Here is a 7,762-nt window from a genome sequence, read left to right as displayed (position 1 = left end):
CCACGGTGCCCCCCCCCCCAAGCACCAAGCACCAAGAATACAGAGCATCACTTGCCCCAGCCCCAGACTGAGAGTTCCTATCTATACCTTGTGGCTAATCACCAGTAAGGGACCTCTGCTCTACTATATCACCTTTCAAAGACCAACCACTGCAGTTGTTCCTCCACGGTTCCTTCCCTCCTGATCAGGTCACTGAACCACGTCTCCCCCTCACAACCCCCTCTAGCATCCCTTAAGGGCCTTGGGCTGGTTTTAGTTCCTTTTTCCTTGCCCCTGTTGACAGGAAACAGAACAAAGTTGAGAAGCAGTTTTCAGATGCAGGCTCTGCAGCCCACCCTTGAGAGGAATGAAAAGGTGAGGGTGGAGCGGATGTTGAACCCTGTATAAAAGGATACTTTTGCCCCCTGGGGGACAGAAACTTTGAAACAGGCATTGGTTATAGGGAAGGAAGTGTATGTGCGTGTGTGCATGCATGCACAGGAGGTGGTATTGCAGGTTCTGAGCATAAGCACAGTTGGATCAGACCAGTGGTCCATCTAGTCCAGCATCCTTTCTCGCATAGTGGCCAACCAGTTCCTCTGGGGGCTTCAACAACTTGGCATAGAGGCTGAGGCCCTCATAAGAACTTAAGAAGAGCCCTGCTGGATCAGACCAGTGGTCCACCTAGTCCAGCATCCTGTCTCACACAGCGGCCTACCAGTTCCTCTGGGGGCACCAACAACTGGGCACAGCGGCTGAGGCCCTCATAAGAACTTAAGAAGAGCCCTGCTGGATCAGACCAGTGGTCCACCTAGTCCAGCATCCTGTCTCACACAGCGGCCTACCAGTTCCTCTGGGGGCACCAACAACTGGGCATAGAGGCTGAGGCCCTCATAAGAACTTAAGAAGAGCCCTGCTGGATCAGACCAGTGGTCCACCTAGTCCAGCACCCTGTCTCACACAGGGGCCAACCAGTTCCTCGGGGGGGGGGGGGGCAACAGCAGGGCATAGAGGCCAAGGCCTTCCCCTGATAAGAACATAAGAGGATTGCTGGATCAGACCAGCAGTCCACCAAACCCAGCATCCTATCTCACACAGCAGCCTACTAGTTCCTCTGGATGGCCAACAACAGGGCATAGAGGCTGAGGCCTTCACAAGAACCTAAGAAGAACAAGACCCTAAGAAGAGCCCTGCTGTATCAGACCAGTGGTCCACCTAGTCCAGCATCCTGTCTCACACAGGGGCCAACCAGTTCCTCGGGGGGGGGGCAACAGCAGGGCATAGAGGCTGAGGCCTTCACAAGAACCGAAGAAGTGCCCTAAGAAGGAGAATCTTGCAAATTAAGTTCACAGAAGTTCCTAGTCCTCATCAAAATTTTACCTAGCTTTCTTGCCCAAACATACTAATATTAGTCGTTTACAAAAAGAACATAAGAGAAGCCATGTTGGATCAGGCCAGTGGCCCATCCAGTCCAACACTGTGTCACACAGTGGCCAAAACCCAGGTGCCATCAGGAGGTCCACCAGGAGGGCCAGAACTCCAGTAGCCCTCCCACTGTAGCCCCCTAAGCACCAAGGAAACAGAGCATCACTGCTCCCCCCAGAAGAGAAACTGAATCAGCTCCCTTCCCATTTTCAAAAGCTTCTGCACTTGAAGGAGATTTCTACTCGGAACGGGTGACCAGCTGGTTAGCTGTTTACAGGTCTACTTCGAGAGATCTCTGCCAAAGAAGCTGGCATACAGCCAATCAACATTTTCAAAACATGTGCACTTTCAGAAATGTGTTGTGTTTCATGTATGGTTAATTTAACCCTCCTATGCATGGTAGAGCCAGTTTGGTGTAGTGGTTAAGAGTGCGGACTCAGAACTGGGAGAACCAGGTTTGATTCCCCACTCCTTCACATGCAGCCACTGGTGTGACCTTGGGTCAGTCACAAGTTCTCTCAGAGCTGTTCTCTCCAGGGCAGTTCTCGAGAGAGCTCTCTCAGCCCCGCCTACCTCACCGGGTGTCTGTGGTGGGGAGGGGAAGGGAAAGAAGTTTGTGAGCCGCTCTGAGACTCCTTTGGGTAGTGAAGGGTGGGGTATGAATCCAATCTCTTCTTCCTGTGCATGTAAAAATCTTATGAAGGGAGCTTTGACTTTCGGTAGCTTTTGCCCTGAAAATATTCTTGGTCTCTAAGATGCTCTTGGACTCAAGCCTAGCTCTAAAAATCTGATACTGAAGTCACTACTGAAGGACTCGAGTTTTATCCTACTGAGGGGGAAAAAAACCTGGCAAGAAGCATACAGCCCCATCTCGTCAGCTCTTGGAAGCCAAGAAGCAGAGTCAGGACCAATGCTCCCTCTAAGCTGCGGAGTCCTGTGAGCAAAAATCCTACTTTGTGAGCTACTGCCATTAATGTTGTGAGCGAGCGATTTGGCAGAAGAAGAAGAAGAAGAAGAAGAAGAAGAAGAAGAAGAAGAAGAAGAAGAAGAAGAAGAAGAGGAGGAGGAGGAGATTGGATTTATACCCCGCTCTTCACTTGGAGTCTGAGAGCGGCTTACAATCTCCGTTCCCTTCCCCTCCCCACAACAGACACCCTGTGAGGTGGGTGGGGCTGAGAGAACTCTGACAGAAACTGCTCTTTTTCAAGGACAGCTGTGCCAGAATTATGGCTTACTCAAAGTCATCCAGCCAGGTGCAAGCGGAGGAGTGGGGGAATCAAACCCGGTTCTCCCAGATTAGAGTCCGCACACTTAACCACTACACCAAACTGCGTCAATTAGTTTGCTCCGGAGCCATCCTTCCTGAGCTAAGACAAAAATGTGTGAGCCGGAGGCTAAAAAACTGTGAGCTAGCTCACGCGAACTCAGCTTAGAGGGAACAGTGGTCTCAGTACTTGGAAGGGAGACCTCCAAGGAAGACTCTGCAGAAGAAGGCAATAGCAAACCACTTCTGCTTCTCGCTTGCCTTGAAAGCCCCCCACTGTGGTCGCCGTAAGTCAGCCGCAGCAAGGATTGTTGTTTATACTGCAACTAAAATTATTCATAGACGGCATCTGGGATGTGTGATGATTTCCAATTTTAATTTCCCCGACACTTTGCTTAGTACACAAACCTCCAGGAAGTATGAATTTTAAGTGGCCGACATTCCTTTATTTATTTGTAATATTTATGATCTTAAAAGAAAAGAAAAAATTGTCCAGGGTAACTCGCAGCACAAAACACGCCAATAAAACAATGGAAAACGATCAATTAGCAGTCCATAAAATATTGCCTATTAAAACAACACTGGATGATGAACAAGTATGTTGAGTCATAAAAACAGAAAACTAAACAGCTCTGTACTGTACTTTTAGGACCAATTACTGAACTGTAGGCTGTGGAAGGTTGGTAGTTCAGCAGTTCAAGACCCGAGTGTGCCGTATGACGGAGTCTGTGGCCCCAGCTCCTGCCAACCTAGCAGTTCGAAAGAAAGAAATGGCAAGTAGATAAATAGGTACCACTTCGGTGGGAAGGGAACAGCGTTCCATGTACCTCGGCGTTTAGTCATGCCGGCCACATGACCATGGAAATGTCTTCGGACAGCGCTGGCTCTTCGGCTTTGAAACGGAGATGAGCACCGCAACCCTAGAGTCGGATTCGACTGGCTTTTGAGCAAGGGAACCTTTACCTTTACTTTTTTACGGGGGGAGGGGGGAACCATTGTAGAAAGATACAAAGAACATGAAGCGGGGGGGGGGTTAGGTGGGAAAGGTAATCCCTTTGGGGTCAACTATGACCTCTCCCGGGATGACAGTTTCTAAACAACACCGTTCAAAAGCAATGGACACCCACTATGTTCTATGGGGCTGTGCCATTTTACGCTAAGGATCTTTCTAGCCTAAGGAATCAGGAGATGTTACACTGTCAACCGATTGAAATATTTAACGGATTGATCATCTATCAACTAACCAATTAATAAAAGGTTAAGTAAGTCGGCACGTTCCAAAACACACCGCCTAAATTCCTTTGGAGATACGGAAAGAAATCTACATGTTAATTAATTATTTTTAAAAAGCCACTACTCACTGTTAGAAGGAAAAAAAGCCTTTTTGTTTTACAATAACGTGCACAAACCAAACCAAATGGGACTCCGGAAAGAAAACAACCTCGGTCGCCGCCCCACCTTTTGACGCCTCAGCTGTAGCTGCACGTCAGCGTTTCATGGCAACTTTCCCGCAGCCAGAGAGGATTATAATCATGTTGCCACTCCACCCTCCTGCCAAGTTTTGTTTGCGCCTTTCAAGAAAGCTTTCCCTGGCAGAGGGAAGCAAAGCTTTGTCTGTTAAGCATACTGTGCCACCCTACCTACACATTGTCACAGTTTTCTAAACACCTGCTGACACCTTTAGCCTCCCCTTACCTGCAAAGAGCCCCAGGAGGAGCAAGGAATATAACCGTTGCGGGGCCCCTTCCATCCTGCGATTTGTGGGTTCCTTGCGACCGTGTTCCCCACCACTGTCCTAAGCATCCGTATATCACTCTGATAAGTCTCTGCAGGACTTGTGGGTTGTTTTTAAGCGTAGGCTTCTTTTTCCCCTTTGGGGCAGACATCAGGAGATGCGCCCGGCTGCTCTCTTGCTCCACCTCATGAGCTAAAGAGGCGTGGTTTTTTTTGGGCTTTGCATTTAAAGTTGACATTCTGCACTTGAAACTTCTGCTAACTGGATGCCAGAAAACCAGGCAAGGGGCCCCAGTGCTAGATACTACACTCTCCGATGTTTTGCAAATGAAAACAGAGACCGTCTTGTGTCTTTGTAGAACCCTGGCTTTCACACCAAACACGAGTAAAGTCTCACAAGACTCAAACTTGTAGGAGAACACTTCAGCCTTCCAGCGCATTCAGTGGGTGACCTCAAGGTAGCTGTTTCATTACAAAGGAACTTCAGGAACAGAACGGAAAGGGAAATTGCTGAATTGCACGTTATTACAACACTTGGAACAAAAACCTCCCCAGGACTGAACAGGGATATTGGTTTCTTATCTCATTACATATGCCAACTCATTCAGTCCTCATATATGTATTCTCATACAGAGGGACTAGACATCCTCTGTATTTTAGTATATTTCTTTTTCAGAATAGTATATTAGAATACAAGGAATATTGGAGTGTTTGGCTGACATACACTACGGCCACCTCAAAGAAGAAAAAAAATGCTGTAAAGTGACCTTCACACCTGAGAGGAGTGAATGGAGAGTCTGTCTTATTTTGACATATTTATTGCTTTACAACTGTTGACCTTATAACCTTAGCTTTTTTTTTAGTTTCCTCTTCAAATATCTTAAAACACCGTTACACTTACACGTTAATCTGCTGTTCCGCCCCTGCCTCTAAATTTGAATTTTACCTTCCTTCCAGTGTATTTGAAAAAGTGTGTGTGCCCACAAAAGCTCATACCTTGCCTAAAACTTTGTCGGTCTTAAAGGTGCCCCTGGACTCTAAATTTGTCCTACAGCTAAAACGTGCATGCTTTTTGGCGTGATGGTTAAGAGCGGTGGACTCTCATCTGGGAGAACCGGGTTAGATTCCCCACTCCTCCACTTGCACCTGCTGGATGACCTTGGGCAAGCCACAGTTCTGTCAGAGCTGTCCTTGAAAAAGAGCCGTTTCTGTCAAGAGCTCTCTCAGCCCCATCGACCTCACAGGGTGTCTGTGGTGGGGAGGAGAAGGGAAAGGAGTTTGTAAGCCACTCTGAGATTCCCTTGGGTAGTGAAGGGTGGGGTATAAATCCAATCTCCTCCTCCTCCTCCTCCTCTTCTTCTTCTTCTTCTTCCCTCCCACAACCACACAATTGCACATTGCTAAAGAGGAGGGGAAATGAGGGGAAGGACATCTGTCCCTGGAAAGAGGCCCAAGGGGAATGGCAAGACTCCTTTCCCTCCTCACCTGATCTTATCAGATCTCAGCTTCTAAGCAGGGTCAGTCTTGGTGAGTAATAGCAGGGCTATTTTGGGGCAGGAACGCACAGGAACGGAGTTCCGGCTGGCCTGTGACGCGAAAGCAGGCAATGGCGAACCACCTCTGAACGCCTCTTGCCTTGAAAACCCTATGGGGTGGCCACAAGTTAGCTGTGACTTGACAGTGCGCGCGCACACGCGCAAACACATCGGAAAGAATATGATTTCCAGGGAAAGACCAGCGTAATCCCAGTTAGCAAGGCCTGAGCAAACATGTTTACAATAGGACATTTTGGAGGTCATTCATTCATACGGTCGCCAGAAGTCAGAATCGAGTTGGTGGCACTTAACACACAATCCCAGCCACTAGCTGGAGAAGGAGAAGCCACAAGGACCTTATCCCCCCCCCCAACACTAGAAATGCCAGCTGGCCAAGACAATTAATGTTAAGACCCACTGCTAACAGCCTGCTGTGATTTAAAAGCAAAGATGGTATTGATTCCTGCAGTGAGAGATACACTAAAGCAGGGGTCCCCAACCGTTTTGATCCTATGGACTCCTTTGGAATTCGGATACTGGGTGGTGGCTGCTGTTGGAAGTGAAGGACTTCACACTATCTCTTAGCCTTAGGCTAAGAGAGCCAGAGAGATAGACAGGACAGGACCCTGGTCATCCTTACCTTCTACTGCTCTGATGTGTAGATTGCTACTTTTAGGGAATTGTCTTTCCTTCCGGCCTGACAACTTCTCTCTGTCCACACTATGCTAGCCTTTCTCCACCTTGGCACCATGATGGCAGCACCTGTTTCCTGCATCTCTATCCATACAAGCTAGTTAGACTATATACTGGAATCCTGTCGCTACCCTATCCTGTCTAGAATAGAGTTCCTCACAATAAAGGACTCATATTAGTTTTATAAAGATCTTTTTTTTTCCTCAGTAAGAGTACAAATTTAAAAAAACACACACTGGGAAAAAGGCGTGTGAGAGAGAATAAAACCAACACCGTTTTGGCAGCGGCCACCAAAACAATGTTATTTTCACCTGCACAGCCAGTCTGATCTCCAGTGGCCAATGAGAAGCCCCGCTGGGCAAGAGCCCCACTTGGCCCCATCCACTTTCTGAAAATGCTCAGTGGGTGCCAGGAAAGATGCCAGCGGGTGTCATGGCACCTCCGAGCACCGCGTTGGGCACCCCAACACTAGATAAACAGAATTATTCTGTGGGCAAAATGAGCATCCCTCTCCAGTAGCATGTGCACAGCGTCCCCCCCCCATAGCTAGCAATCCAAAACAGTCCAGTGGAGCCTGAGCGGTGGGTGTTGCCTTCTCACACACTTCTGGTGATGTCAGGGGGTGTGGCCTATGCAAATAAGTTATGCTAATAAGTTATGCTAATGAGCTCCTGCACCTCTTATTCTACAAAATGGCCCCTGGTTTAAAATAAGGATAATTCCCTATTCTCAAACTAGTAACACATGAGAGTTAATACAATAGTTATATAAAAGACTGAGCGAGTGTTCACAAACAAATTTGGTCAGAGTGTATGCTTCTTAGTTCAGGATTATTAGTTCCTGATAATTATCAGACCATTTGAGGCCATTTCTAGCTTTTGTTTCTTGTTAGCATACACAAACCAGATAGACTCTGCCGCGTTATGTGCCTTGAGCGCTCTGCTAAACCCACGAATCCTTCAGGTACCACCACAAAATGGCTGCTGTGGGAGGTGGAGCCAAGTATAAAAATGGCTGCTGCAGGAGGTGGAGCCACACACAGAGGAAGCCCAAGTGCAGGGAGTAAGAGCAGGGCTATTTGGGGGCAGGAACGCACAGGAACGGAGTTCCGGCTGGCTTCAGAGTTGGCCAT

The 7,762-nt window shown here is 48.0% G+C and overlaps 1 protein-coding gene across 1 annotated transcript in view; it reads right to left on the bottom strand.

Annotated features, from left to right (window-relative positions):
• The window catches only part of CD79A (CD79a molecule), a 19,174-nt gene extending 15,082 nt beyond the window's left edge, over positions 1-4,092 (bottom strand). The window contains exon 1 of the mRNA XM_015426748.1: positions 4,030-4,092. The gene's annotated coding sequence lies outside the window, so the exon portion shown is untranslated. The remainder of the gene's footprint in view (positions 1-4,029) is intronic.
• Positions 4,093-7,762: the final 3,670 nt, after the last annotated feature.

This window comes from Gekko japonicus, unplaced genomic scaffold, assembly GCF_001447785.1.
Source record: "Gekko japonicus isolate JY-2015 unplaced genomic scaffold, Gekko_japonicus_V1.1 scaffold3950, whole genome shotgun sequence".
Lineage (NCBI taxonomy): Eukaryota > Metazoa > Chordata > Lepidosauria > Squamata > Gekkonidae > Gekko > Gekko japonicus.
Note: the sequence above shows the minus strand (reverse complement) of the source record. Positions and strands in the feature narration are given on the sequence as shown.